We start from the raw sequence: 6,000 nt of genomic DNA, 5'->3' as shown, positions 1-6,000 counted from the left end.
ATACTTCTTGTCATTCAGGAGGAATAAAACAATTCAGGGCTGTTTTTGGATGTAGTTCATACTTCTTGTCATTCTAGTAGAATAAAACAACGCAGGGCCATTTTTTGGATGCAGTATTCCAATGCTTGCCACTCATGTGACAGGGAAAGCAAAGCACATCCGTTTTTGGTGCAGTTTCAATGCAGTTTTTTCAGGAGAAAAGAGATTTCTGTTTATGGCCTTTAAAAGCACCCCACAAAAAGTTTCAGCTTCCCTTGATTGTAGCCCCTGTTTTCACACCTTCCCTGTATATTCCGGTCATGCACCAGCCACGGCCAACGGTCCTGCAGAGACAGCAAGTCTAGAGAAATGTTGTTTTCCAACATCCTTCAGGCAGGACACATTTTATTGCAGTTGTAAACAGTTGAGATGCACAAATCAGGCTGGCAGTGGGGGAAGCCACTTGTGAATGTTGCCCAATGTCCTTGGCTGAAATTAACTCATATGCTGCAGTTTGTAACATCAGTCTTTATTCTTTGACACACCTGTGTTACTGATCAGAGTTCACTTTGCTTTTTTGCTGAAAGTGCAGGGCTGTTTCTTTTAGTCATTAATAAAATACACGTTTAATTACTTGCTGTTTGTTGTTCTGCTTAAAAGTGGGTCTGGAAGGTCACAGTGCACCCTCTTTTGATGGGTGACAGTTTTGGTAAAATAAATTGCTGTGTTTATTCCTCAGCCCGCAATCTGATGTGCTTTTGCAATCTGCACTCGGATTACATTTTTGTTTTAGCCTTCTCTGGATTTCCCCTGCAGGAAGACACCTGCATAGTCTGCCTAAATAGGCCCAATTTTTCAGCGTTCAGGTTTCTGAATGCTGGCAGGTCAGTTTCCCAGTGGGCCCTTCAATTCCGCTGTGTTGTAGCCTTTGATTACACCCCACAGCATCTAGATGTACACTTTCCTTGGTATCATATGTAGGCTTTCCATAGGGCGAGCGGTTACCCATTCAAGAGTTATACGAAGTCCCTCGTCTGGAAAATGTGTATGACATGCATGGCTAGAAAGTGATATATCCGCACTCATCGTCATTCAATTTCATAAAACATCTGAACGGTGTAACAATGAAGATTTGAGTCAATGCGAATACCACATAATGAAAGCCACACCGGCTTTTCTTTTTCTGTTCAGCCCGAGTCATATTTTGCATTCTATGTTGTGAATTACTTATGTCCATTGCATCATATCTGATTGTGTTTTCTCACGTGTTATCTTCTTGCAGCGTGACACAAGGTTGTTGGCACCAGTAACAGAAATTAGGATAGGATGATTCCTCATGTGAACATGGTTTAGGCGTGTTTAGAAAGTCTTTCGTCGCTGTTCATAACATTTGTTTTTTTCTGGTATTAGTAATTCAAGGAAAAACGTTATTTTTTAATCTAAAATGTATATTGCTGACTTGCATACACCCCTCAACCCCCAAGAAAGGTAGGCAGGAAAGTGTTGGGGGAATTGTAGGAAGTGAAATTATCTCTTTTGTCACTGCCAAATGAATGGTACTTCATTTATCGACTTCGGCGAGAGGAGAAAAAAGGCTACCCGGTCTCTGGTGGTATCCTAACGCCGTACCTGTAAATCCGTGGAGCACACTTAACCCACTGGACTTTTTTTTTTACCCAAAACCTGTCGGCGCTGGATGAAAAGATGCTGATACGGAGAGTTCTGCTGGACCAGTTTTTCTGATCAAATAAATGAAGGTGTCAAATATTCAGGACTCGTGAAAAGGATGTGGCAACACTGGAAACCTTATTTAGAAACGTATCCTGCTCTATGGTCCGTGTGGACATGTAATGTTTATCATCTTCAGACAGTAGCAGTTTATCAGACGGCGGCAGTTTAAATATCCAGTGCACGCATCATGTAAAAGAGCTGACTAGCGCGCTGCAACGCTATCCTGAAAATCAATTTACATTACATTATGTTAGAGTGTGAATGCCATTAGTCAGCGCAGTCGATCACTTTTTCCAGCCCTGTTATGTTTACACTCCCGCCCCCAAAGCACGCTGGATCCAAGGGGTGGGGGAGACGTATTCTCCCCGCACAAGAGCATCTGCCCGCTCTTTTTGCAAAAACAGTTCCAAACTCTCGCCCGAGTAATTAATGCACAGCTGTAGTAGAATAAATTAAGATTCGGGGCTGCTGACCTGCACATGGTCAGCCATGCTTGCGGTATTGGGCTGTCTGTTGGCTGTTGCTATGGTTACCAAAAGCCAGAGGAGCCCAATGAGCTGTCTGCAGCACTGCTGGAAGGGCGGCCATTTTGCTCCTGGAGAAGAGTGTGGCATATGCTGCTGCCTTAGTGGGGAATAATAATTAAAAAAAAAGATCACACCCTGAAGAAATTAGGGAGGGTAGGAGAGAGAGAGGCATGTTGACGGAGCATTCTCGGAGCCGGCGATGCCTTTCAACGACCATCTGACGAGCGTGCTCCCATTAGCTGGGGAGAGAGGGCGGAATGCGGAGAGCTAATTCTGCGTGCCTGCTATCAAGGCGTGGAGCGCAGCCAGGGTTTTGTCTTGTGGAGGCAAAGGTGCCCTGCAATGTTATCTGCCAAGCAGCTCCCTAGCTGCTGACAGTGAGGGCCGGCGTGGACCCGCGGGGAGGGGGGCTCTGCTGGTCGCATTGTGGCTGCCTGTCTATGCTAGCGGAGCAGGTGCAGGACTCGGAGGGGCTCGGCAGAGCAGAATGCAAGCCTCTCCGCTCGTGGGTCGCACGCTGCTCCTAAAGGAAGAGGCGGTATCTGTGTGATGGGCATCTGGCAGCCTTTGGACTTTGTCACACGACATACGCGTACTAGGGTAAGTGTTATTTTTTTAAATCATATACTTTCATTGCATTTCTGTTTCCTGTATGTATACCAATTAAAAATGCCATGACCATCAGCCTAGCACCGGAAATGGATTAATGGATTAGTGTGACCATAACACCATCACCATTTGGAAATGCAATGCCCGTGCGCTTCTCAGCTGCAGGTTGTGGAGTAACACAACACAATGAAGTGATGGTGTGATATTTTACGAACACTTCAGCCTCCGTTGTTTGCGTTTCCTGCGCCTAGATGCAGGGTCCGAGGGCGTTGTTTTCTTTGTGTGGCACCGGCGGCGTGCCTGTGACCTATCACCCATGCTGCACAGTGCACTCATCTACAGTGCAATGTTCGCGCACGGTGCAGTATGTAGGTCATAGAGCCCGGCAGCCTTTGCCCTAATTCCTCGGATTTCACGTCGGTGATACAGTCCTGCAGCCTTTGATAAAGAACGGCACTTGCCACGGGAAGAATAAGTGGCGCCCTCCTCCCCCCCATCCGTACAGTTGCACAAGCAAGGGGGCACGCTGCGCCTCCGAGGGAGCACAATGGCAGCACGCTCGTCAGCTGGAGCCGCCCACCGAGTATCCTCTGCACCACCCCCCCCCTCCACCCAGATTGCAAGATGCATGGGGGCACAGGAGTGAGGTGTGTCTGGACTTCCTATAGCACCGAATGCATGTTTCAAAGCGCTCTCCGTTTTTCAAAGACGATAGAACACTTGCGACAAAAGAAATGTGCGCAGGAGCAGATGCATTGTAACCGGGGAGGGGGGCGGGAACCACGCCGCGTACTGCGTGGCCCACCCGCGATTTCGGTTGCTATACAGTGCACTGTTATGATGAGTGACACACACCCCCCACACACATCCACAGACACGAATAGTAGCAGTGCAGCACACTCCGACACCGGCCGAGTGCAGAATTCTGAAATAAATGCCATGTTTACTTTTCAGACACAACACCCACTAATCTATGGTCGCCCTGGGACTCTGGTGTCAGGTGCAGCCGCGAGGTCACTGGCACCGCGGGCCCCTCCCCCGCCTCTCCTCAGTGCGACAGGAATCAGATAATGCTTAAATGATACCAGGGGGGTAGGGTTTCATTTCGGCTGGAGAGCGCGCGCTGAAGGCGGCCGCGCAGCGTCGAGGTGCCTCCCCGACCTTAGAATGACCGGAGAATTTCTCGCGCTCCCGCCAATAAGGCCTGCAGCCTCCGCGGCCACTTGCGTTACGCGTTCTGTTACACTACGCGGCAAGCACCTGCGCTCCTTTCCCAACTCATAACGAAGTAGTCACGTATCCCCTTGACTTACTTCAGCGGTGGGGCGTTTGCAACGGCTAGTGCCTTGGGATAATAGGTGGGATTTCCCGTACTGCGGGGGGCGTTTGTTCTGTGTCATATCACACTGCCCACTGGGGCGGACTCGGCTTTACCGGATTCCACAGGAGGTTTCTGCGAATAGAAACGTTGTGACAATGAGACCCGCTTCTCGTCGGCCAGCACACGCATCTATGCCCACACTTGGGGACCCGCACAATGACCCTCACCACGCCGCCCTCGGGAGCATGACGGCGTGTGTGGCCCCCTGCTGGGGTTCGCACCAGTGGCTGCAGGCTTCGCGCAGATCCCTGGGGCGAGCCTAAGCCCCCCCGCGCTCTCATCGAGAAGTCTTTGTTAACAGTAACGATTGTCTCCCAGAGCCGAGCAGCGGCCAATCCCTGCTAATGAATAGTTGATGACACATTGGTTCAGCATAATTAAAATAGCTCAGTGGGTTGTGCGCCCGTTGTAGAGAAATGTGTGCAATACAGATACAAATTACGGCAGAGTTTAGGGTTCCAGTTATACTTTCAGGAATGCGAGAGTTGAGTGTTACTGAGTTTAGTGGATAATAACAAACCACACATAGTTTATAGCTTCGCACAACAGTACCTGACTGCTTCCAACCGAAAAACGCACCTAAGCTCAGCAAACGATGTTAACTCAACGGATGCTGCCAACAGCACATCACGGCTCTCTTGCGCTTTGCCCACTGAGTCCCACTAACCCATCCTAGCCTCTTTCCTTCCAGACCCGCCAGAGTGGCAGGGGACCACTGCTGTGGTGCGGTATAAATATCCTTTAACACGAACATTCACTATGTTAAACATGTAAAGATCCGGTTAGTGTAATTTAACACCAAGCAGTGATAAAAAAACAAAAAAAACGTAATTCACGGGAATTACAGCATACCTATGACATACGACCTCGAATTTAAGGATGTGATATAGTTGCCTTGAATAACGGATTTTCAACCAGTGCGAACAATATGTGTTGAAAAAATGAATCCAAAAAGTACCTGAAATCTATTCTAGTTTTATAGTGCCATGTCGACGTTCGGGTAATTAACACAAACTCCGAAGTCAAAGGGTGTGTTTTTTTCATTTATATCACAAAACACCACAATGCGATTAGAGTTGACCTTATATCTCCCACCCCCTGCAGATTCATAGTTGTGTCTGGAACAGACAGAATGACCCCACTGGCCCCTGCAGGAGACGCAGTGCTTGTATTAGCAGCCCCTGGGCTTTCTTCCCACACCTCCTGATGAGACCCCCCCCCCCTGTCACGCATTTGAACCCTGTGATCTGTGGTGGTGCACCCTCTCTCGCGAACCAGTGCCAAATGGTCTTTGCTGAGTGGCACTCCTGGGCTCCTAGGCTGACAAGAAAGTTTCTAGACTATTTCAAAGCGACGTCAGAGTTAATCACAACTGACTGTCACTGCCCTCCTGTCTGCCGTCAGTTTCTGATAGCACCAGTAAACAGAGAGGGTGGGCGAGGGAAGGGTGTCAGTGAAGCGCAAGACGTGCACTGCGTGGGCCTGGTGGCGCTAAAGGTCGTTTGTTGCTTTCTTCCTCGCCACGTCTGTGCAAGGCTGAAGCTGCTTTGGCCTCTCTGCCTGCAAGCTCGCCGGCACCTCTGCTCCACTGCCCTGTGATGGAAGTAAACTATGTTATGTTAAAGGTACTTATATAGCGCACTGTCACCAACGGATTTGGTCTCCAGGCGCTGTGGCGGATCTGTAAACGAGAAAGTGGGATGGGTTAGTAAGGTGAAGAGGGAGTAGGATAGTGAGAGGAGTGGTGTACTGTTGGCAGCTTCAACTTGGTAG

At 49.0% G+C, this 6,000-nt stretch overlaps 1 protein-coding gene across 17 annotated transcripts in view; it reads left to right on the top strand.

Annotated features, from left to right (window-relative positions):
• The first annotated feature begins 2,281 nt into the window (after positions 1 to 2,281).
• SORBS2 (sorbin and SH3 domain containing 2) overlaps positions 2,282 to 6,000 on the top strand; it is a 923,152-nt gene continuing 919,433 nt past the window's right edge. For 5 of the 17 annotated variants that reach the window (XM_069631527.1, XM_069631526.1, XM_069631524.1 and 2 more), the window contains exon 1: positions 2,283 to 2,837. The gene's annotated coding sequence lies outside the window, so the exon portion shown is untranslated. Of the gene's footprint in view, positions 2,838 to 6,000 lie in introns of all 17 variants that reach the window. The other 12 variants (XM_069631522.1, XM_069631537.1, XM_069631536.1 and 9 more) reach the window with 5 other exon arrangements.

The sequence above is a fragment of the Ambystoma mexicanum genome, chromosome 6q (genome assembly GCF_040938575.1).
Source record: "Ambystoma mexicanum isolate Mex_15411 chromosome 6q, UKY_AmexF1_1, whole genome shotgun sequence".
Classification (NCBI taxonomy): Eukaryota; Metazoa; Chordata; class Amphibia; order Caudata; family Ambystomatidae; genus Ambystoma; species Ambystoma mexicanum.
Note: the sequence above shows the minus strand (reverse complement) of the source record. Positions and strands in the feature narration are given on the sequence as shown.